We start from the raw sequence: 25616 nt of genomic DNA on the forward strand, positions 1-25616 counted from the left end.
TTTCATGGTGTGGCCACAATAAAAGAAAATATTAAAGCTTTGTGGGTGCTGGCTTTGCTTTTTTTGGAGTAAAGCTCATGGCAACCAAAAACTCTCAAGCTTCTCCCTTACCCATAATACAACAACCCTAAGTTACCTCAGATCTTGTTTGCTGATTTTTGTCAGAAAGGGAATACTTATTATGCATAGATAAAGGAGGTGAAAAAAATGCATGCAGTTAATACACAGAAAGACTACATCTGGAGCTAATAAAAGGCAGTGATGTCCCCTAAAAAACTCATTCTTCCAGAAGTTTACAAAGGAGCGGGATTGGTGGGTGGGGAGTTGAGGATGAATGACAATGGACAACACAGATGGAACATTATCCTAAGTAAATAACTGCTTTATTCGATGTTGTCAATTTTCATTCTACCTTCAACTGATGGGACAGAGTCCCCAGCTACCTAAAATCCCAAGTGGACTCAAGGATGGATATTCCTGAGCACATTTGAACCAAATGATGCTTTACCTCTGGAGAACAGATCCAATTTGTAATGAGTAACAAACGCATGAGGAGTAGCCCAAGTAGCTGCTGCGCATATGTCGTCCATGGACGTTCTGGAAACAAAAACTAAAGACGGTGCACCATGGATCTAGTTGAATGAGCTTGTATTGGTTATGGTAAGGTAACCCCCGATTTTTTATAAATAAATGAGATACAATCAGTTAACCACCTGGCTAAAGTTACTTTGGCAACCGTTTTTTCCAATTTCAGACCTGCAAAGGAAAAGTACAGTTGTATACACTTAGCATAAATGTAGATGTTAGAGTGTATTCATTGTTGCAGTCATCACATTTGGTTTATCTGTTTGCAGTAGCCCTCAGTCGGCCTGACAATCAAAGTCTTGGGTCCTGCGTTGGTTGCTGTCTCATCTTCCGTGATGTCAGGAAGTCAGAGGTAGAAAGCATGCAGCTGATGCGATTACATCAGTGTTTCTTGCCACAGATGTTAGGTGCCCCCCTTAATGGAGGGCAATTAAAGATATATATATATATATATATATATATATATATATATAAGGTTATATCTCCAACAAAAAAGCAAATACACCAAAAAGCTTTTAAGTATAGTAAAGGAGAATAGAGGTATAGCCAAAAGAAGTCAGGGGGTTGGAGGGAGGGTAACCAGGACTGCAACAGTGAATACACTCGAACATCTACATTTATGGTAAGTGTACACAACTGTACTATGTTCTTTGTGTTTCAATGTTGCAGTCATCACATTTAAGTAGATTCCCAAAGCTAAAGATGGGAGGGGAATTTAGATAGCATTAGGACCAGCTATAAGGCCCTGCAAGACTGCAGTGGCAAAGCCAGCTCTGGATTTAGAGAAAATTGTGAAATGGTAATGCTTGGTGAATGTATGTACAAAACTCCAGGTAGCAGCTTTTAGGATGTCTCTGGTAGGGACGCCTCTGAGAACGGCTGTAGAGGTAGATGCAGCCCTGGTTGAATGGGGTCTAATCCACTGTGGGATAGGTTTTCCATGTTGCTTATAGCAGAAATTAATGCAATGGCCTATCCATTTAGAAATGGTTTGCTTTGAAACAGCCTTCCCCTCCGCCCCTGCAGCAAATGCCACCAGCAGTTGTTCAGATTTCCTTTGAGGTTTAGTCCTGTCCAAGTAAAATCTAAGTTGTCTGTGAACATCTAAGGAGTGCAGTATCCGTTCCCCTTTGTTCTGTGGATTAGAAAAGAAGGTTGGCAAATGAATGGACTGATTAAGAGCCACACTGGATACCACCTTGGGCATGAAAGAGGGTTTGGTCCGGAGGGACACCCTGTCTGCATGAAAGATGATGAAAGGCTCCACTGCCATAAGGGCCTGTAATTCAGATACCCTTCTTGCTGAAGTGACTGCTAAAAGGAAAGCTGTTTTTCAAGAAAGGAATTTTAATTCTGCAGTTGCAGCTGGCTCAAAAGTGGGAAGAGTGAGTTTTTCCAATACAAAATGAAGGTCCCAGGGCTGGAGTTGGGGCTCTCCTGGGTGGTCTTAAGTTTTTGGCTCCTCTGTGGAACTGCTTGAGCAGTGGGCGAGAAAAAAGGGGTGGTTCTTTGTTGTAATGAGCTGAAATGGCTGAGGCGTGAATTTTGTTGGAGGAAAAGGAAAGGCCCTTGTGAAGCATCTCAGTTAAGTATTGAGGAATCCGACGTAAACTGAGCGCTGCTGTGGCCATCCCTTGAGTTTGGTTCTAGGCACAAAATCGTTTCCATTTTTCAGCATAAGATTTTCTAGTACTAGGCCTCCTTGCCTCCAAAATGACATCCAACACTTGTTTACTGAGGGATGGTAATGGAGAGATTAGGTAACTAGCCAAGCAGCCAGGTTCAGAGTTTGAAGCTGGGGGTGCAGAATCTGGCTCTCCTGCTGAGACAGCACGGTAGGGGTCTGAGGTAGGTGCCATGGGGCCAGCTGTGACACACTGTGCAAGAGGGGGTACCAGTGTTGGCATGGCCAGTCTGGTGCAATCAGTATCATCCTTGGTTTGTCCTGTTTGATCTTTAGTAGTACTTTGGGGAGGAGAGGCAGAGGAGGAAAGGCATACACTCATAGATTTTTTCAGCTGAAGGACAGAGCATCCACTTTCCAAGCTTGTTTGTGGGGAGTCATTGCGCAGAAATTGTCCAATTGGTAGTTCTGGGGGGAGGCAAACAGGTCTATATCTGGGATCCCCCATTTGTTGATCAACATGTTGAAAATCCTCGGTTGCAGTTTCCACTCGTGTGGGTCCATGAGATTTCTGCTTAGTTCGTCTGCCAGTGTATTTAGTTTTCCTGGCAGGAATTGAGCCTGTAGATGCACTTGGTAACTAAAGGCTGTGCTCCACAGAGCCATGGCTAGTCTGCAGAGGGGGTAAAGAATGGGTACCCCCTGCTTGTTCATGTACCACATAACAGTGGTGTTGTCCGTCTTTACCATTAATTGTCCTGGAAGAATGTGGTCCTTGAAGGCTGTCAGAGCATTCTGTACATATAAAATTTCTTTTTGATTGCTGTGCAGGTGCATTTGACTTGGGTTCCATTTGCCCTGAATGCACTTCCCTGCCAGGTGAGCCACCCATGCATAGTCTGATGCATCTGTTGTTAGGGTTTGGGCGGCAGGGGGTAGAGTAAATGGTAGTCTCTTGTTTTGGTGGCAGGCCTCGGCCCACCAAAGGAATTCTGAGAATGTTGACACCATAGGCTTTTTAGATACTATTGTGGTTTCCTTATATGTAGTCTTGCATATGGAATCAGTAGAATGCACGAAACCCTGAACCCCAAGCCTTGCAGTATTTGCCTTGCAGATAGCAGGGTTTTTGTGGCCACTTGTTTGAAGTAAGTTGTCAAAAGAATTTGTTTCTCTGGAGTGAGGAAAGCCATCTGGGAAGTTGTGTTCAAGCTTGCTCCCAAGAATATAATTTGTTGACAGGGTACCAGATGTGATTTCTTTTCGTTTATGGTGTACCCCAGACAAGTTAAAACCTTTTGTACAAATGCCAGATGATTCAGAAGTATGCCCTGGATTTCTGCCTGAATTAGACAATCCTCCAGGTATGGGTACATTTGAATATTTCTTTGTCTGCAAAATGCAATGACTGCAGCTAGGCACTTTGTGAATACCCTGGGCGCAATAGATAAGCCAAAGGGCAGTGCAGAGAACTTATAGTGCAAGCAGCCTGCTTTGAAGCGTAGGTATTTTATGCAAGATTCCCTGATTGGGATGTGCAGGTAGGCTTCCTTTAAATCCAGTGTTGCTAACCAGGCATCTTTGCCTATCATGGGAAGTAACTGGTGAAGTGTTAGCATCTTGAATTTTGGAATCACCAAAAAGGTGTTTAGGATAGACAGGTCCAGGACAGGATGCCATGAGTTGTCTTTTCTGGGTACCAGGAAAAGTCTCGAGTAGAAACCTTGTCCCTTTTCCTCTTCTGGTACAGTCTGTATAGCCTTTAACCTTAAGAGAGAAAGTACTTGCTTTTGAGCCTCTGCTAACTGATTTGGGGGTAGATCTGGAAAATTGTTTGGGGTTGGTAACGTGTGGAAGTTAAAATTTGTATCCTTGGGAAACTATGTTTAAAACCCATTTGTCCTGGGTAATGAGTTCCCAGTTTTTTGCTTGCAGAGCAATCTTATCCCTAAAGGAGCAGTCAGATGAGAAGTGCTTGGAAGGTTTAAAGTTAAGTCATTGAAACAGCTTATCATAGGGGAGAGTCTTACTACATCCTGATTTGGAAGTGGGAGCCCCCCACTGCTTAGTCCTCTGCGTACCCTGGGAATGAAGCCTGGGTGTTCTCCTGGTTCTGGGTTTGAACTGAGAAGGCCTGAAAGAGGCAGGAAAGGACCAATTTTTTGAGGGCCAATACCTACTAAATCTAGGAGGCTGCACTAATAAGAAATCTTTAACAGTTTGCACAGATTTAGCTTTTTCCTCCATCTTTTTAAGAACTTCTGCTTTGTCGCCAAACAGGTGGTCTTGATTTAAGGGTGCATCCAGCAATTTAGTTTTAACATGATCTGGCAAAGATTGCTCCTTAAGCCAAGCATGCCTTCTAAGTACGGACCTGGTGACAGCAGCTCTGCAAGACGCCTCTAGTGAATCAAAACCACATTGCAAGGTATGTTTATCAACCTGTTCAGCAGAATGAATTAAACCCCTTAAATCCTTATTTTCAGCACAATCAGGAATCAACATCATATTCTGTTTAAGCAATCCAATAATATGCTGCTGATACTTTAACATATGAAACTGGCAATTTAAGGCCCTGATGGTCAAGGTTGCAGAGGTGTATACCTTCTTACCCCATCTATCCAGGGCTCTGGAATCTCTATCAGAGGGGGTAGGATTTTTGGCAGTAGTAGCCTTAATGCCCTTGGGTCCCTGTGAAATGGTCTCAGGATCCACAGTAGGATTTTTAAAAAGGAACTTGTGAGAATCAGGAACCCTGTAATATCTATCAGGTTTTCTGGGAGCAGGAGGTAGAGAGTCAGGGGCCAAGCTAGATTCCGAACAGGCATCGTCAACAATGTCCAGCACAGGAGAGATAGCTAAAGGCCTGTGTTGGGTCAGGAGTATGAAGTCTCTAAGCCTGTTTTTAGAATCAGAGTAATCCTGGCTTTCCCAGTAAAAATGTTCCCTAAGAGTATGCAAGGAGTCACCAAAAGAAAAATCCTCTGAGGGAGAAGCAGAGAGAATAGAGTCCTCTGCATCAGAATCCTCATAGGTAGATAAGGGTAAATCCTAGTCATCAGAGGAGACAGAAATTTCAGAATCCTGATCAGAAGTATCATAAGCAAATTCAGTCCTAGGTCTCTTAGAGGGGGAAGGGTGGCTTCCCCTGATTAAAGTAATTAGGTCTTCAGCCATTCTTATCATTTGTTTTTTAGGCACTGAGGCCTGACCATGTGGTCTGGGCATTGGTTTCCTAGGCATGGTTCAAGTTTTAAGCCTAGAAGAAGAAGATGGTGTCGGTTTAATATGCAAGTCAGTAGGTCTGAATACACCCTCAAAAGTCGGTGCCTGCACAGCGGCTCCAGACCCATCTAAGGCAGAGACATCCGCAGGTTCCACAGTTGAAGCATCTCGCAGCATACCGGACTCCGAATGGGTCTCAGTAGAGGGCTGCAAATCTGTAGTAGTGGGCATCAGCGGATGCGAAAGCGCCTCACTGAGTTCCGGCGAACTGGCAAGTAGCTTAGGAGAAGCATAGTCGACAGCTTTGGACCTAGGCAGCCTGTCTCTGTCTTTATCTTTGCGTTTTTTCGGAATGTTGGTAGTCGGGTAGCTTACCGAAGACATATCTGGATAATTGAACCGAGTACCAAAATATTAAGAAGCAAAAATGTACCGACGACGAATAGTTCATGGTTTAAATAAGGCACAAAACCGAAAGCAAGGTACATCGTGGTCAGGGCCTAGGCAAGGAATACAGTACGAATGAAAATCTTTATGAGGTATTTGCTTTCCAAAAGAAATACAATTATAGAGTTTTACTGACATCGGTTTAGAGCAAGAAAAAGTCTCCCCAACGGGGGACTTAGCTTTAGTTGAAGACTTTGGTTCTGAAACTTGAAAACAAAAATTGCAGGAGTAGGCTGACCGGAACTTGCGAACTGCTTCGGCTTCAGGCACCGCATGGCAAGAAAGACTGATGTAATGATGTCGGCTGCATGCTTTATACCCCTAACTACGTGACGTCATGGAAGATGAGACAGCAACTGACGCAAGACCCAAGACTTTGATAATCTGGCCAACTGAGGGCTACTGCAAGCAGATAACCGAAATGTGACTGCAACAGTGAAACACGAAGAACATTGTATTATCATGGAATTTATAAACAAAGCCATTGGCAACCATCAAACACTGGACCTCACGCAGTCTGGGTTAGTGAAGGGCCGATCTTGTTTCCTGAACCTGATTGACTTCTTCGAATCAGTCTCCAGAGCCGTGGACAAGGGTAAGGTGGTCCACACAGCCTATCTGGACCTCGCCAAGGCCTTCAACACCACCCCCCACTCTGGAATCATAGATAAACTTACTAAGCTGGGCATCCATCCCTATGTCACTTGATGGGTTGCAACTGGCTTACTGACAGAATCCACACTGTAAAAATAGCCTACTCCAAATCCAGGTCCAGGCAAGTGACAAGACAAGTGGAGTAACTCAGGGTTCAGTCCTGGGACTGCTCATGTTTGGCATCCACTTCTCTGAAGTACAGGCCAACACTAAGGGACTCTGGCTAACAAAGTTCGCAGTTGACTGCAAACTAGGAGCCATTATTGAATCCCCAAATGATGTGGATATTCTACAAAAGAGCCTTACAGAAACAGATGCTTGGTGCCAGAGCCATGAGCTCAAGCTCAATGCCAAGAAATGTATAGTTATCCCCTTTGGGAAAAAAACATGTACCCGTGAATTACCACATAGGTGGAAGTACACTAAACACTGAAAGTGTGATAAGAGACTTAGGGACACAGGTGGATAGTGGTCTCACCTTCGATAACCACATCACCACAACAGTCAGGAAATCCTTCTGTGGTACAACTCATCACTAAGTGCTTTTCATCCAGAAAAAAGGAGGTCATTGTCCCACTGTACTCATCCCTCATTAGACCCATTAGAGAAAACAATGTCCCATTTGGTATGTACCTCCAAAGACATCTACAACAATTGGAAAGGCCACAGAAATACCTCACTAAAAGAATCACAGGCCTAAAGCAGATGCCCTATGCTGACCGTCTAAAAAAACTCCACCTATACTCTGTCGCATATCGTCTACTCAGGCAATCTCTGCTTAACATACAAGGCCATGTCAAACCCAAAGCTGTTGGACATGCTACACTTAAAGAAATCCCAATCCCTCAGAGACCCACGCTCCAGGGATCTAAACCTTGTCATCACAATGAACAAAATATGCTGGAGGGATAGGTTCCTGACCCAGAGACTACCCAGACTCTGAAATAGAATACCCATACATGTCAAGCAGAGCGCCTCTTTGGCCCAGTTCAAAAGGAACCTTGATGATTGGATGGGAGATAGTAAATTCACCCCGGGGATCGTGTCAGTCGCCCTGCTAGACAGAGGTCCAGGGAAGTAAATACTGTGGAAAGAAATAGCCAGAGAATTGTTATGGGTAGGCTTGTATAGGCCCTAGGGCTGATAGTAGGTTCATAGGTTGGTACTAGGCTAACTGTATGACAAAGTAAGGGATAAAAGACTTTACGAATTTAAGAGAGATTACAAAATATCTAGACTAGAGAATTACAATAACAATTATCTGACAAATGCTCGAGAGCTATGATCAACCATGTATTTCACATAAAATGGCAACGAGATCTGAGGTATCTTGAGGTTGGTGCATTATGGGTAAACAAGAAGCTCGAGAGTTTTGCTTGCCACGAGCTTCAGCAATGGCTGAGTTGGATCCGAGTGATCGGATCCAAACCCATCAGTTGAGGATAGAATGAAAATTGACAACATCAAATAGTTTTTAAGGGGCTTCACTACCAACCTCCCCTTCCTAAGCTCAACTTAGTACTACACCAAAGTGGAGAGCTGAAAAACAAAGAAACAATATGAGGACACCATGACCCTTCATAATGCTACAAAAATCCAGTCCTTCTACAAATGAGTGCAGGAAATTGTTCAAACCATCTTTTATGATGGCATACCGGAAATTGCTCAAACCTTCTATGATGCAGTATAGGAAACTGCTCAGAAATGAATACAAAAATTCTCATTTGTTACAGAGTAGCTTTGTCCAATTGTGTAATTCACTTACTACAACAGTAAATGTACAAGTGCTTTCACTGTAGCAGTTACCAGGAAAGGGGTCACTGCCACAGACTAAGACTGACATCTGGTCCATCTTATCAAAGCCGAGCTTCCATTCTACCCCACACTTGATGGATGTCACCTTCCCTTTGAAATTAGCATGTCCTGGCACAAAGAGGGTGTCCACTTCCAAGATTTTTAGCTTTCTTTGCCCCCACCAAGGAAAACAGCATACTACCTCCAGAAGGGGGACCTTCTGTATACTATGAGCCCTGAGAAGGTAAGGCAGGTGGTAAAGGATTAAGAGTCCTCTCAGGGAATTTGGAGGAAAAGGACAAGGGAAGTCTCTAAAGGAAGTTGAGGAGGAGAAAAAAGATTGTGTACCCTCCCCTGGCCAGCAGTAATCCCACAGAAAGAAGGGATGGTGAGAGGGAAGAAGGACTGCAATACTGGATACAATCTGAGATCTAGTATGGTAAGTTAATTATACAGCTGAGTTTCACTAATTCAGTCATCAATGGTGAGAGTCCCAAAACTGCCCCCCCCCCCCAACACAGGGCAGTTAGCTATGACTCAGAAGAGGAATGATGTACATCCTTCAAGGAGGTGATCCTTGTACTGATCTAGGAAATATTACAATGTCCATACTGTCTTGAGAATGTGTGGACAGAGGACCAAGTGTCTGTTCCCAAAGCATCTTGTGTGCTTACTCCTTTTAGGAAGGTAACAGTATTGGCCATACTCCTGCAAGAGAGTATTGGCCATACTCCTGGAAGAGACGGCCCTGCACTGCCATGGTAACACAATTTGCCAGCTCTTCTGAAGCAGTCTGTTTTGTAACTAGCAACCCCTTATTTTGTCTGCATCAAAGGAAAAGCTGATCTGATTTTCTAAATTCCTTGGTGCTGTCAAGCTTTCAGCTGCCTATGCACAACCAGAAAAAGCAGAGTCATTTCCCTTTGCTCTTATGCTTAAGAAAAATACATGGATTTGAAGTGTTTAGTTCAAGCACACATCTGTTAACGGCTTTGGCCAGAATCAGGGGGTCACTCTTAATAGTATCCTATCTTTGTGAACATACAAAAAGGGCTCCTTGCACACAGAGCTTGGAGTTCTGAAATCCTCAGTGCAGACGTAATGTATATCAGAAATAGTTTTCCATATCAACAATTTAACATATGCTGTAGCTGCTGGCTCAAAAAAATGGCAAAGTTATCTTTTCTCAGACAGAACTCGGATTCCAAATTGAAGGTACTATCTTTCTAGGTGGTTTAAAGCAGAGGACATGGGCGGTACGGTGGCTTAGTGGATAGCATTGTCACATCACAGCAAGAGGTTCCCCGGTTCAATCCTCAGCTGGGGTGCCTTCTGTGCAGAGTCTTTATGTCCTCCCCTTGTTCACGGGGGTTTCAGCCTACATTCTAAAGACATGCAGTAAGTGGACCGGACACTCCAAATCGGCCATAGATGTCCGTGTGTGTGGTGTGAAAGAACAACCGTGGCAGGGCTTGTCAGCTTGTGGTGTGAACCTTGGCTCTAGATGATTGTCACTGTTGAAACGACACCCTCATCCCATGTGCAAAAAGGGGTTGTGGTTGGATGGATCCTTGAGAAATTATCTGACAGTCTGGAGACTAGAGAACGATCCAGGGGCAAAAGGGGTATCTTCACTAGCTGTTTCTGCCTAACAGCTCCAGCATTATGCACACTTCAACATGTCACATGATACAGTATTGTTCAACTTAATGAGGACGAAACACACTGTTACCAGAAGTATTAAAGGCACTGCAAAGTACTGTTTCACTTAAAACTGCACTACACTTTACAACAGTACTGCTCATTAATCTACAGTTAAAGCAGACAGGACTCCTAACAAGAAAGGAGCATGATGCAGATGAAATGTGCAACTCACTTTTAGCAATCTATGTCAGTGATGGCTAATTAATGTACTTCACTAACAAGCAATCGTGCGATAACTATAATTCTGTGTACAAGAAAGAAGGGCTGCAATACCTTAAAAAATACATGCATAAAATGATATAGTTGACAAAGTAAAAAAACAAAAACATTTTTGAGCAGAACATGACCCTTCTTTCCAATACTAATGACCATACATCCTTCTGACTGATTAGTATTCTTTCACAATTTTGTTTTATTCCCAAAACAGCATGGTGTGGTAAGTCTTTAAAATGCGACTTGTTTTCTCTAAGAATGCTCACTCCCACAATATAATACTGCTTTGCCTTTCCTTTTGTTCTATCCTCATGGAATCCAGAACCATTTATCATCCACACTCTTCTGTCTATAGACTCAGTTATTGTGCACAGAGTCTTTAAAGGGTTTGGAGGAGAATAAAGGACCAAGGGTACCACTGTTCGTAACCAGGGGTGGCCAATGTCTTAATCTGTCTGACCATCTCAACTGGCTGCCAAGTTTCAGTTGATGCAGGTCCACAAAATCATAGACACGTGTTCAAACACATGGACGCATACTCTTCTCTGTCTCTCTCCTTCAAATATAGGCATTAGTTCTGAACACAACCAGCCTGTCAGGGCACTCCTCATCACCATCACTGTGTACAACACTGCTGCTCCACAGACAGTGACTATCCCTACAACATGGCACAGCGGGTCAGTATTTACTGAGTCGTATCTCCTTAGCAGGTTACTGCACTGCCTGGGTTCAAAGGCCAAGAACGGCTGGAGTTGCACAGCCACCTATTGTTCATGTCTCACTTTTTCTAAATACTGTTTTTCATTTTTATTTACAAGACCAAGACCGGCTGGTGTTGCACAGCCACCTATTGTTCATATCTCACTTTTTCTAAATACTGTTTTTCATTTTTATTTACATTTATTTGCGCTTGTTTACTGGGATTGTCTCACTGGGCTATGCAAGATCCCTTTTCTGTAGAGGTGAGGCCTATGAAGAAAAGCTTCATAGGAGACTGGGGAAAAAAAAACATTTGCACAGTACAGCATAACTGAACTATCATGACAACTAGGAAAAAGATGTGTCAAGTATTATATTCCACAGTTAGACACACAAATACATACAAAATAAACATACCTTTCAATGGGGAGAAAAATGTTAACATTAAAAATCAGTCAATAAATGTCAAAAGCAGTTTTCAGTATTTGATAGTTCCAATGCAGTAGGTTCCAAAACTAATACTGCTTTAATTCTGGGAAGTAAGATGGGTGGAAGCATTTGAGTAGGAAGTGAAACTGAAAGTTATGTAAGAGAGTAAGATGTAATTAGAACAGACAGCAAATATTCATTTCTTCTTTTACTTACTAGATTTTGGACTGGTTTTATCACCCTCTTTCTACTGCCCCCCCCCCCCCCCCCCCCCATGAAGGAAAATTAAATATTGTTGTTTTGTGAAGCTGTGTGTGTAGATACATTTTTTAATTTGTAACCTTAAACAGTAAAGTAGCAATGAATAAGTTTTATATACAGGGATTTCCCTATAACTTTTTGCTCGCTATCTGCATGAGGTTCTATCTGCTTAAGCTCAACTCGCCAGTGATAAATTCCATAATCAATGTTTTCTGTAGAAATATCACTGCCAGTAGAGGTTTATAACCGTGTGTTGGTAGTGTTTAATTAGTTTTCATACATTTTCCTTTACTTTGTGTTGGTATGATAGCGAAATTGACACGGGGGGGGGGGGGGGGGTAACATTTAATTTTTTTTTTTGGTGGGTTGATTTCCAGACCAGCCGTACTTAGTGAGTTGGTTCTTTGCCGAGCTATAACTCAATGAGCTACAGAGCAAGTTACACAGAGACTAGGCAACATCAATTTTTTCCTAGCTTTACTGTGCTGAGTAATTTTTGTCTTTCATGAATTACATATGGAAGTACAGTGTAATAACTTACCATAATAGAATAAGTCCTATTGATCACTGTTGCAATATTCCAAATAACTTGGATGTCTGGACAGGGGACCAAAGCTAAAACCTTACACACAGCTGAATGTCAGAAGTATGACCTAAACCCACTGAAGTAAAGGTACACAAGCTGATGTACAAGCATGAAAAGCTCAACTATCTCAAAGCCAGAAGACCTGGAAACTCCTGGGGAAAGTCATCAAGACAGGTTAAAGGTCATCTAAGAGACATAAAGGCAATGAATGGCTCCCCCTCAGTCCCAGAGAAGACAAAGGACGACAAGTAGACTGGAACAGAAAAGGGGGTGGCAATACTGGAAGGAATACTTCAACAATGATCAGCAGGACAGACACTGTTATGGTAAGTTCTTACACAACTGTATTATGTCCTTCCTTAGATCACTGTTGCAGTATTCCAAATTGTTGAGTGATTCCCAAAACTTAAAGAGTAGAAAGGGTGGATGGACCTGGCATAGGTGAGCTATCAATTAGTCCAGAGAGAATAGACCAGACAAAGTAGGCTCTGTATTTAGAAAAGGAGTCTACCCTAAAGTGTTAAGTGAAAGTGTGTATAGAAGGACAAGCTGCTGCTACTCCTAGAATAACTCTGGAATCAATCCAGTTAGCAGTTGATTGTGTATTTAGAAACCAGGTTTCCCAGTCTGGCTTGTTGGAAAGAAACAAAACTGGTTAGTCTTCTGAATGTCCTTGACCTTATCCAAGTAAAATCTAAGCTACCTGTGAACAGCCAGAGAATAAAGCATTCACTCACCCTTAGTTTGAGGGTTAGGGGAAAAATGAAGGAAGATTAATGGCATAGTTGAGGGACAGCTCATTAACCACCTTAGGCAAAAATGAAGGACTGGCCTTCAAATACACTCTGTCCTTAAGAAAGATAAGTAAAGGAGTGGTGGTCATCAGGGCTTGGAGCTCAGAAAAGTACAGTTTTGTACCTACCATAAATGTAGATGTTCGAGGATCCACATTGCTGCAGTCCTAACTATTGGGTAGTCCGCTGTCCAGTCGGCCCGAATACCAAAGTATATGGCTGACGTCGGTCAGGGCGCATTAGACTGACGTCAGTACGTCAGGGTACTAATGCGCATGACCGACGTCATATCCTCAGTCTTTTCTTGCCCCAGATGTCAGAAGACCCTAAAAAGACAAGGCCTAATATACCTACACCAAAAATATGTATAATATATACAAAATCATCAGCATATAACCTCACCTAGACAACCACCCCTAAACACAGAGGGGAAGGAGGGAGGGTAAATTGGACTGCAGCAATGTGGATCCTCGAACATCTACATTTATGGTAGGTACAAAACTGTACTATGTTCTTCGTTCCACATTGCTGCAGTCCTAACTATTGGGTAGAATCCCAAAGCAGAGGTAAGGGAGGCTGGCAAATCATAAAGAAGCAGGAGCTGACAACATGCCTGGCAAAATAGCTGTGGCAAAACCAGCCCTAGACTTAGAGTAGAGAGGAAGGTGATAATGCTTAGAGAAAGTATGCACTGAACTCCAAGTAGCTGCCTCCAAAATATCCTTAGTTGCCACCCCTTAGAAATGCTGTTGAAGTGGCAGTAGCCCTAGTGGAATGAGGCCTAATCCCAGCTGGAATCTCCTTGCCATGATGGGAATAACAAAATGCAATGCAAAACCCAATCCACCTAGAAATAGTTTGTTTTGACACAGGCTTGCCCTGAACTCAAAGCAAAAGAAACAAACAACTGCTGAGACTGCCTAAAATCCTTAGTCCTGCTCAAATAATAACGCATTGCCTGTGCACATCTAAAGTGTGCAAAATCTTTTCCCCTTTATTTTGGGGATCTGCATAAAAAGTAGGCAAATGAATAGTTTGGTTTAAAGCCACACTAGAAACCACCTTAGGCATAAAAGAAGGATTAGTGCGTAATGATACCCTATCCTTATGAAAATCAAAAGGCTCAACCGCCATAAGGGCCTGTAACTCAGAAACCCTTCTTGCAGAAGTAATAGCCAACAAAAAAGCAGTCTTCCATGACAAGTATTTCAGTTCAGCAGTAGCTGCAGGCTCAAAAGGTTGTAGAGTAAGTTTCTCCAACACAAAATTGAGATCCCAAGCAGGAGTAGGAGCTCTACGTGGGGGTCTTATATTCTTTGCCCCTCTAAGAAATTGCTTGAACAAAGGATGTGAAAACAATGGTGGGTCACAATCATAGTGAGCTGAAATTGCTGCAGCATGAATCTTAATGGAAGAGAAAGACAAACCTTTGTCCAATAACTCAGTAAGATATTGAAGAGCCACACTCAAATTAGGCTCTGAAATCTCCAAATTCTTTGCTGCAGTCCAAAATAAAAATCTCTTCCATTTTTCTGCGTACACTTTCCTTGTACTAGGTCTTCTGGCTTCCATAATCACATTTAAAACTTGTTGAGGAAGTTGAGACCTGCTGTCTTTCAAAACAGAATATGCCAGGCTGTTAGATGAAGAGAGTGAAGCTTGACATTGAGCAGACGACCGTCCTTCTGAGACAACAGATGTGGAATCAAGGGTAAAGGCCATGGAGGCTTCTTTACCAGACTCCTCAGTAATGGGTACCAGTGCTGCGAGGCCAATCTGGAGCTATTAAAATCATCCTTGGCTTGTCTTGTCTGACCTTTAGAAGCACCTTTGGAAGAAGAGGCAGAGGTGGAAACGCATACACATGAAGATTTTTCCAACTGAAAGAAAGAGCATCCACTTTCCAAGCTGTGTGATGAAACCTCTTTGTGCAAAACTTTGGCAGCTGGTGGTTCAGTGGAGAAGCGAACAGATCTATGTCTGGAGTTCCCCAGGACACTGTCAACTTTTGAAATACATGAAGATCCAGTTTCCACTCGTGGGGATCCATGATTTGTCTGCTTAACACATCTGCTAAGGAGTTCTGTCCTCGGGGCAGAAACGTTGGCTGAAGAGTTAGTTGCAAGCTGAGCGCAGTCTCCCATAAAATCATTGCTTGCCTGCACAATGGGTAAGAATGTGTTCCCCCTTGTTTGTTGATGTACCACATGACAGTTGTGTTGTCTGTTAGAATCAACACCTGCCCTGGAAGAAGTAACTCCTTGAAAGCCATTAATGCAAACTGGACTGCTAACATCTCCTTCATGTTGATATGTAGATGCTGTAGTCTGGCAGGCCACTTGTCTTGTATCCACTTTCCATGTAGATGAGCTCCCCAAGCAATGTCCGAGGCATCTGTCATTAAAATCTGACTCGCCTCTGGCCGGGTCACAGAGAGTCCCTTGTTTAGGTGACATTCCTGAGCCCACCACAAAAATTCTTTTTGAAGGCAAGGTATTATTTGAATGACAGTGTCCAAATCCTGGCAGTGCTGTGTCCATACATTTTTGAGATACCATTGTAGCTTCCTCATATGCAGTTTGGCATTGGGAAGCACCAGAATACAAGATGCCATGAACCCTAATGCTTGAAGGACCGTCCTTGCAGTCAGCACGGACTGATGAGATAGTTGATGGAAGTAAAGTGATAGACTCTTTTGTTTGTCCGGGGTTAAAAGGCCATCTGGGCTGCTGTATTCAGTCTCACACCCAGAAAGCACATGTCTTGAGAGGGTACTAGACTGGACTTTATTTCGTTCACAGAATACCCTAGGCATCTTAGCACTGCTATAACATATTCCAGATGCTGTAGAAGGTGTTCCTTTTCTTGAGCCAGAATCAGGCAGTCGTCCAAGTAAGGATAGATTTGAATTCCTTGTAGCCTGAAGTAAGCTATCACTGGAGCCAGAACCTTTGTGAATACTCTGGGCAGTAGATAAGCCAAAGGGCAATGCAGAGAACTGATAATGAGAATTTCCAGCTCGAAAACGCAGATACTTCCTGCAACTTAGTCTTATAGGCACATGAAGGTAAGCTTCCTTGAGATCTAAAGTTACCATCCAGTGATCTTTGCCCAGCAGAGGTAAAAGCTGTTGTAACGTCAACATCTTGAACTTGGGAATGTCCAGATAAGTGTTGAGGATAGATAAATCCAAAATTGGTCTCCACGTGTTCCCCTTCTTTGGTACTAGGAACAGGCGAGAATAAAATCCTAGGCCCCTTTGTGATACAGGGACTGGCTGAATGGCCCCTATTTGGAGTAACTGAGAAATTTGCTTGTGAGCCTCTTTCCTTTGTGGAGGAGGAACGTCTGGCATGCCTTTGAAAGGGGCAATGTATGGAAATAAAACCTGTAACCGTGGTGAATGATATCCAACACCCATCTGTCTTGAGTAATTAAATCCCAATTTTCTTTGAAAAGAGACAGTCTTCCTCCCAAAGGAGCTGCCAGACGAGAATCTACTGGCAGCGGAAAAGGCAGGTCATTGGGTCTGTTTACGAAAGGACTGACCCCTGCCCTCACCAGAAGTCTGAGCAGGTGAACTCCTGTTCTAGGCCTAAAAGAACCTTGAGCTCTGCCCCTACCACGCCTAGACCTACCCCTAGACTGGGAATCATAAGCAGGATATGTCCATCCCTTAGTAGGCCAATTTCTACTAAACTTGGTGGCTGCACCTGCAAAAAATCTTTAACAGTTTGCATAGACTTAGCTTTGTCCTCCATTTTCTTTAAAACTGCTTCCACAGGCGAACCAAACAACACATCAGACTGTAAAGGAGCATCCAAAATCCTTGTCTTAACATGCTCAGCTAAATTCTGATCCCTCAACCAGGCATGCCTGCGAAGAACAGAACTAGTGGCAGCCACCCTCGAGGAGGCCTGTACAGCATCAAAACCACATTGCAAAGAATGCTTACCCACTTGTTCAGACACATGAACTAAATCCAGCAACTCTTTACACTCAATAGCTTCCGCCAAAGCATCCACCTTAGATTTCAATTGTGAAAGGAGATAATTTTGATATTTTAGCATGTGAAACTGACAATTCAACGCCCTCATGGCTAAAGTGGAAGAAGTATACACTTTCTTTCCCCATCTATCCAAAGCCCTTGCCTCTTTATCAGTGGGAACAGGATTTTTAACAACAGAGGCCTTAACACCTTTAGGTCCCTGAGAAACAGTCTCCGGGTCTGCCCTAGGACTCTTAAAAAGATACTTATGAGCTTCAGGCACCCTATAGTACCTATCAGGTTTAACAGGAGCAGGAGGCAAGGAATCAGGGTTCAGGGAAGCCTCTGCAAAAACATCTTCAACCACATTCAACACAGGAGGTATAGCTAAGGGCCTATGCTGAGGTAAAAACAAGAATTCCCTAAGCCTTTTCCTAGAATCAGAGTAATCTTGGCCTTCCCATTTAAAGTGCTCCCTCATGGAATGCAGAGTCTCTGAAAATGAGAAATCCTCAGGAGGAGAAGCTGTAGGAGTGGAATCATCCACATCAGAATCAGAATAAGGAGGAAACTCCTGCAAGTCTTCCGCAGAAGACTCAGAAGCCTCTGAACACTGTTCAAAACTCTCAAACTCAGGTTCCACCCTAGGCCTCTTATCAGGAGGGGCATAGAACCTCTAATCAGAGTAATTAAATCTTCTGCCATTTTAAGCATATGTTTCTTAGGCACAGAACCTGAAGTGCTAGGAGAAGCCCCCACTGAAGCTAAACTTGGCCTACCTCTCAAAGAAGTTTTGGAAACAGAAGGAGAGGCTCTAACTACCTTGGGAAGAGAGGGAAGAACAGTTACCTGAGAAGCCCCCTCAGCCTGGCCTACCTCCTGAGAAGGCACATCCTGCAATAGTAAAGTCTCTGCCTGAGACTCCAAAGAAACTCCTGGCAAAACCTCTGGTTCCACTGAGCCTTCTAAAGAACCGACGTCCAAGACTGGCGGTTCATCAACTCTAGGCTTCGCTGTTTTGTCCTTGCGTTTTTGGGACGAAGCGGGCGTCGGAGCATCCGACGGCATTTTATAATTGCAACGCTTCCCAAACACTAACCTGGCACAGTCTAACCTTCTCTTAATAGTGCGTTTGTTAAATCTAGCACAAGAGCGGCATCCAACAACGTCGTGCTCAGGCCCTAAACAAGGTATACACAAGGTATGGTAATCCCTATGAGGTATCTGTTTCCCACAAGAAATACAGTTATTCACTTTTTCTGACATCCGGTTAAATACTGAGGCAAGAAAAAACCAAAATGTTCCCCAACGGGGTACTTAGCCAACTTTGATTCGGTCTGAAACTCCGGCTTCAGAAAATTTCAGAACGCCAACCTGCACTCGCAAAACTGCTTCTGCATCGGACCATGCGGCAAAAAAGACTGAGGATATGACGTCGGTCATGCGCATTAGTACCCTGACGTACTGACGTCAGTCTAATGCGCCCTGACCGACGTCAGCCATATACTTTGGTATTCGGGCCGACTGGACAGCGGACTACCCAATAGTTAGGACTGCAGCAATGTGGAACGAAGAACATCTCTTTCAGCAGAAGGGCAACTAGAAAAAGAATGGTTTTCCAAGTGCAACATCCAAAAGCAAGAAAAGCTGCTGGTTCAAAAGGTAGCAGGTTAAGTTTTTCTAGGACAAAGTTAAGGTCCCATGAAGGCAGAACAGCTTTCTGAAAGGGTTCAAATGAAGGACACCTTTGAGAAACTTTTTACCTCAAGTCTACAAAGCAGTGGAGGATCTAGAGGTAAGCATGCAGAGATATCCAAGTGTGCCTTAACTGAGGAGTAGGCTAAACCAGCTCTAAGTAGCTCACACAAATAAGAGAGGATAATAAGCAACTCCAATGTGAGTAGGGTTCTGCTTGTTATCACAACAGGTCAACAATCTTTTCCATTTGGATATATTCCTTGTCTCCTGCAGAACCTGTAGCACATTCTCATTAAATTGATATCTGAAAGGGATCAGCATCCTATCATCCATACTGTCAAGACTGACAGATAAGAGGTTGGGGTGAAATAGAGAGACCGTGCGTTGAGTAAGCAAGTCCACACTGTAGGGTAACTTGTGGTGATGACCCCTGACCAGGTAATACAGAAGAGGGAACAAGTGCTGCCTGGGCACAAAGGGAGTCACCAGCAAGATTTCTGGCTGGTCTCAATGGATCTTTAGCAAGACCTTTGTGATTAGAGGCAGTGGGAAGCATGAAAAACCCTCCTTTTCCAAGGAATGGATATGGCATCTATCTAGGACTGGAGCCAAGGAGTCCTGGATTGAAACAGTTGGAGCTGACTGCTGTGAATGAAGGCAAAAAGGTCTAAGGAATACCCCACTTGTGAACTATGTCTAAGACGACGACCATGTTCAGCATCCATTCGTGAGGGTCTTCTCTGGATCTGCTAAGGAAATCTACCAGGGCATTGTTCTGGGAGAGAATATAAACTGGTTGGAGGGTCAAGTTTGCTTTTATTACCAAGTTAGACAAATCAATCTGTATAACATAAGATTTGGTCCTCCTCTTTGCTTATATACCATATAAATGTAGTGCTGTCTACGAAGATACTGAGGGGGGGGCATGGAAACCAGGGTGAGAGATGACTTGCAGGACCTGAATCAGTGCCTGCATTTCCTTCACAATGATATGTTCTGTCCTTTGATTTGTTGACTTTTCCCCTGTACTCTTAGGAAACCTGTCCGTGACTCCCAAGCGTGTTCTAAGGCATGTGTGTGTGTACCGTGAGCTTGAAAGGAAGGTCTGGTAGAGGTTTGCCTGTGGTATCCACCCCTGAAATTCTTCAGAAAGTGAAGGAGTGGAATCTGTGTATGATAAAGCTGAGATCAGACAGATTTTAGATATCACTGGATCTTCCTTATGTGAAGTCTTGCAAAAGGAACCATTGGGATGGATGCTGCTATGAACTCCAAACCCCTGAGAATCTCCCTTGCCAGACAGGACAGGATTGAAGGGGCAGCAGGGATAGAAAGTAGTTTGAGATGGTCTGGACCTTCTCTTGTGGCAGGAGGGCCAGCATGAGGCGGATGTCTTTTCTGCAGCCAAGAAAGACCAGGTCTTTCAAAGGATTCAGCATAGACTGTTTTAGGGTTATCGTGAACTCCAGACTGTAAGAAGGAGAAAGTGCACTGGTGATGACTGTATTAACAAGAAATATTTGAATTCCTTGAGTTCTGCAGAAGGCAATGGACACTTTGTGAAGACCCTGAGGGCTGTGAATAACCCAAAGGGTAAAACAGAGAAAGAATAGTTGTGTAAGAACTTACCATAACCATAGATGTCCTTCTCTTCCATGTTGCAGTACTCTTACCCTTAGGAAGTTGCTGCCTGCAGCACCGGACAGTCATCCAGTATACCAAATTCTTGAAAGCAGGGGTACGTGCTACGTTGCATGCAAGAGCCATAAACTGAAGACGGCTATATCTGTGATGTTTGCATGTACCCAATTCAGAACTGGCTGCAGCATAGAGAGAGAGCCCCAAGGAATAGGAGGAGTAAAAGATAGTATAAAACCTCTGTCAGACACAAAAGTCAGTAGTCAGGGAAAGGACCCAGTTTATAATATGGGCAAAAGAGAAGTAGGGTAGGTGGGTGGGACTGAATACAGCAACATGGAAGAGAAGGACATATATGGTTATGGTAAGTTCTTACACAACTATTCTATGTCCTTCTATTCTAAAGTTGCAGTATTCTTAACCTTAGAGAGAGTGCCAAAGCTCTCTAGGCAGTAATGTGGGAGGCAGGTAGGGAGCAGAGTCTGAGACCCTGCAGAATAGACCTAGAAAACCCTGTTCTAGCCCTGGAGATGGAGTCCAATTTGTAATGCTTGGTGAAGGTATGTACAGAGGACCAAGTTGCTGCCTCCAGAAGAGAAGAGTAATTAATACCCTTGAAAAAGGCTGCTGAAGAGGAAGCAGCGCTGGTGGAATGGCTTTGACAGATGAACTCAATTGTTTTCCATGAAAGGAGTAGCAAAAGGCAATAGCCTTAGAAATCCAAGAGGCATATGTCTGTTTTGACAATGCCTTGCCTAGGGCCCTAGGATGAAATGAGACAAACAGTTGATCAGACTGTCTGAAGGGTTTGGTCTTGTTTGAGTAGACAGAATAGTTGTGTAAAATATTACCATAACCATAGATGGCCTTCTCTTCCAAGATGCAGTATTCATACTGTGGGATCCTCCGCCTCAGGTGACCCGAACGCCGGCTCCTGTACAAAAGCTTTCAGCCTGACTGCTGCAGGTGCGTGGACATAACACGTAGGGTCATAAACCAGGGGCATTAAATGTGACGTCTGCATCCACAGACCTCAGAACTAACTGCCCAGTCAGACAGTAGCCTAGGATATGCCAAAAGATGTCTTTCAGATAGGTGAAATGCCACAGACTGACCCAGAATGGGCCTAGTGCTGGCAAGGGCTCAATGGAGTCTCTTAGTCCTGGTAACTATTTATGAAGGGGGTCAGGAGGGAGGTAAGGAATACTGCAACATGGAAGAGAACGACATCTATGGTTATGGTAAGATTTTACACAACTATTCCTGGTCCTTCTATTCTCATGTTGCAGAATTCACACTGTGGGAGAGTACCACAGCTCAGGAAAGAGGAAGGGTGGAGGAAGAGGTAGCGGATTCTAGAAATCCTTGCAGGATTGCCCTAGCAAAACCTGCTCTGGCTCTGGAGATATGGTCCAGTTGGTTATGTGTGGTGAAGGTATGCACAGTGGACCAGGTGGCTGCTTCAAGGATGGTAGCTGTGCCCAAGCCTTTGAGGAAGGCTTTGAAAGAAGCTACTACTCTAGTGGAATGAACCCTGATCCCCTGATTCAGGGCCTTTCCATGGTATGAGTAGCAGAAAGAAAGTACAGTTGTGTACATTTACCATAAATGTAGATGTTTGAGTGTCTTCACTATTGCAGTCAACACATTCGGGTTATCCCTGTTGGGGAAGCCCTCGGGTGGCCTGAATACCAGAGACTTAGCATTTCTGCATAGGTTGCTGTCGCTTGAAGACTGATGTCAGGTCGTCAGTGGTATAAAGGAAGGCAGCCAACACCATTACATCAGTTTTTCTTGCCCTAACTGGCCAGGAACCCCCAAAGTAGGAGGCCAGGCTCTGGTGACAGAATCCCACCAGTGGAATAAAATACCAATAAGTCCTTTTGTAAGGAAAGGAGAACAATAAGGAAGAAAGGTAAGAAAAAGAAAAAGGGGAAGGAGGGAGGGAAACCAGGACTGCAACAGTAAAGACACTTGAACATCACATTTATGGTAAGTATACACAACTGTACTATGTTCTTCATGTTTTACTATTGCAGTCATCACATTTGGTCAGATTCCCAAAGCTGAGGAAATGGGTGGAGGCAGTCAAGGAAGCTAGGGTCTGGCCAGCATGCTCTGCAAGACTGCAGAGGTTTGCCTAGATTTAGAAAAGAGAGGCAGGTGGTAATGTTTGGTAAAGGTGTGAAGAAATGTCCAGGTGGCAGCCTCCAGGATGTCCCTGGTGGGGACTCCTCTGAGGAATGCTGCAGAGGTGGAGGCTGGTCTGGTGGAGTGTGTCCTGACCCCTTGGAGGGATGCTTGCCATTGCTGTTTGTAGCAGAAATGCAGTGTGCTATCCATTTGGAAATGGTTTGTATGGAGATGGCTTTGCCCTCTGCCCCTGAAGCAAAGCTAACCAGCAGTTGATCTGATTTTCTGAAGGGTTTAGTCCTATCCAGATAGTATCTGAGTTGTTTGTGCACATCTAGAGTGTGCAGAATCCTTTTCCCCCTTGTTTTGAGGGTTAGGAAAGAAGGTGGGCAAATGGATAGATTGGTTGAGAGCCACACTGGATACCACCTTGGGCATGAAGGATGGATTAGTTCTCAGGGCTACCCTGTCTGCATGGAAGATGATGAAGGGTTCCACTGCCATGAGTGCTTGGAGCTCAGAGACTCTTCTGGCTGAAGAGATGGCCAGGAGGAAGGCTATCTTCTAGGAGAGAAATTTTAGCTCTGCAGAAGAAGTTGGTTCAAATGGAGGCAGAGTGAGCTTTTCCAAGACAAATTTAAGGTAGCAAGCCGGTGGTGGGCCCCTTCTGGGGGCCTCAAGTTGGTTGTTAGGCACTCTGAGGAAATGGTTGAACAGAGGGTGTGAAAAAAGAGGCTGCTCAGTGGGAAAAATGAGTGGAAATAGCAGAGGCATGAATTTTTATAGTGGAGAAAGAGAGACCACTGTGTAGTAGGTCAGTTAAATAATCCAGAATGAGAGGGATGGAGGGCTGTGCCATATTGGCTCCCTTGGCCTGGATCCAGGTGCAGAACCTTTTTCATTTATCTGCATTAAGACTTTCTGGTGCTAGGGCATCTGGCCTCTCGGATAACATCCAGCACCTGTTTACTGAGGAGGGCAAATAGGTCAGGTGTCATGTTATAAGCCAAGCTGCCAGACTGAGTGTTTGCAATTGGGGGTGCATGAATTTCCCTTCCCTCTGGCTTAGGAGGTTGGGAATCTGAGGAAGATTTCATGGGGACAGGCTGTGCAGCAAGGGATACCAGTGCTGTCGGGGCTAGTCTGGAGCTATGAGAATGGTCCTTGGTTTTTCCTCCCTTATTTTGATCAGTACCTTAGGAATGAGAGGTAGGGGAGGAAAGGCATAGACAGAGAAGTTTACCAAGGGGAAGGACAGGGCATCTACTTTCCATGCCATGCAGTGACGCTCCCTGGTGCAGAATTTGCTGAGCTGATGGTTGGTGTGGGAGGCAAAGAGGTCGACCTCCGGGGTTCCCCATTTCTGAGTTATCAGTACGAAAGGGTTTCTGTTGAGCTGCCACTCGTTGGTGTCCAACAGTTTTCTGCTCAATTGGTCTGTGAGGGAGCTGAGAGAGCCTGGCAGATATTGTGCTAACAGGTGTAGATGCATGGAACAGGCTGTGAACCAAAGAGTCATGGCCAGCCTGCACAGTGGGTAAGAGTGAGTGCCTCCCTGCTTGGTGATGTACCACATCACTGTGGTATCTGTTTTGATCAGGACAACCCCTGGAGAGAGAATGGTTTTGAAAGCTATCAAGGCCTGCTGCACAGCCATCATCTCTTTTAGAATGATGTGAAGGGCGAGTTGCTGGGGGTTCCGTTAGCCCTGTATGCATCTGCTGTCCAGGTGTGCACCCCAAGCGTAGTCAGATGAGTCTGTGGTAAGGGTCAGGGCGGCGGGGTGTGGGGTGAAGGGCAGTCCCTTGTTGTGTGAGCAGGCTGTTGCTCACCAAAGAAATTCTTTCCTCACGCAAGGAATGATAGGTAAAAGTCTCCAGATCTTGACAGTGATGACAGCAAAGGCTCTTTAGGTATCCTTGAAGTTTCCTCATATGAGGTCTGGCATATGGAAGAAGGGAGTATGCAAGATACCATGAACCCCAGAGCTTGCAGAATTTCCCTTGCAGAAAGCTGGGGCCTGGTGGCCAGTTGAGAGAAGTAAGCTGATAGGAAACTTTGTTTCTCTGGTGTTAGGCATGCTATCTGGGATGCTGTGTCCAGACTTGCTCCCAGGAAGATTATCCTTTTGGTAGATACCGGTTTGGATTTCTTTTCGTTGTGTACCCTAAGGAAGTTTGTAGGCCCTTTACAAAGGCCAAGTCTTTGAACAGCTTTTCCTGGCTGTCTAAGTAGGGGTAAATTTCAATATTTCTTTTGCAATTGCCGGAGCCAGGCATTTTGTGAAAACTCTGGGAGCAGTAGATAAGCTAAAGGGAAGTGCAGAGAACTGAAAGTGTTGAGATCCTGCCCTGAAGCGAAAATATTTTCTGCAGGACTCCCTGATGGGGATGTGGAGGTAGGTCTCTTTTAGGTCCAGAGTGACTAGCCAAGTGTCCTTGGACAGCATGGGTAGCAGCTGCTGGAGGGTGAGCATTTTGAATTTTGGGATCACCAGGAAGGTGTTTAGAATGGATAGATTGAGGATGGGGCGCCAGGTGCCCTCTTTTCTGGGTACCAGAAAAAGTCTGGAGTAGAAGCCTTGGCCTATCTGCTCTGCAGGAAAGTGTTCTACTGCTCCCAAAGAGAGGAGGGTATGGATTTGCTTTTGAGCCTCTGCCTACTGATTTGGTGGTAGATCTGGGAACTCTTTTGGGGTTGGAAGGGTGTGGAAGGAGAATTTGTACCCCTGAGACACAATCTTCAGAACCCATTGGCTCTTGGTAATGGTGACCCAGGTGCTTGAGTGAAAGGAGAGTTTTCCTCCTGGGGTATGCGACGGTGGGCAGAGGCGAGGAAGGGAGGGGGTTAGTCATTGTGAGTTTTTACCATAAGGGGGTGCTTTAGAACTCCCTGGTTTTGAAATGGAGGCAGTCCACTGCTTAGATCTCTGCAATCCATGGGACTGCTGTCTTGGAGTTCTGTTTCCGTAGGACCTAGGCTGGCCCTGTTTACTAGGTGCAGGAAAGGACCAGTGCTTGGAAGGGAAATGCCTGCTGAATCTAGGGGGCTTTACCTGTAAGAAGTCTTTAACTGTCTGCATAGATTTTGCTTTTTCTTCCATCTTTTTAGCACCTCTTCTGCTTTAGTACCAAATAAGTTATC

The 25616-nt window shown here is 44.3% G+C and overlaps 1 protein-coding gene across 3 annotated transcripts in view; it reads right to left on the reverse strand.

Moving 5' to 3' along the window:
- CSK (C-terminal Src kinase) overlaps positions 1 to 25616 on the reverse strand; it is a 2395116-nt gene that overhangs the window by 761245 nt on the left and 1608255 nt on the right. The gene's annotated exons all lie outside the window — the stretch shown is intronic.

Source organism: Protopterus annectens, chromosome 7.part0 (genome assembly GCF_019279795.1).
Source record: "Protopterus annectens isolate FY-2018-M chromosome 7.part0, PAN1.0, whole genome shotgun sequence".
NCBI lineage: Eukaryota > Metazoa > Chordata > Ceratodontiformes > Protopteridae > Protopterus > Protopterus annectens.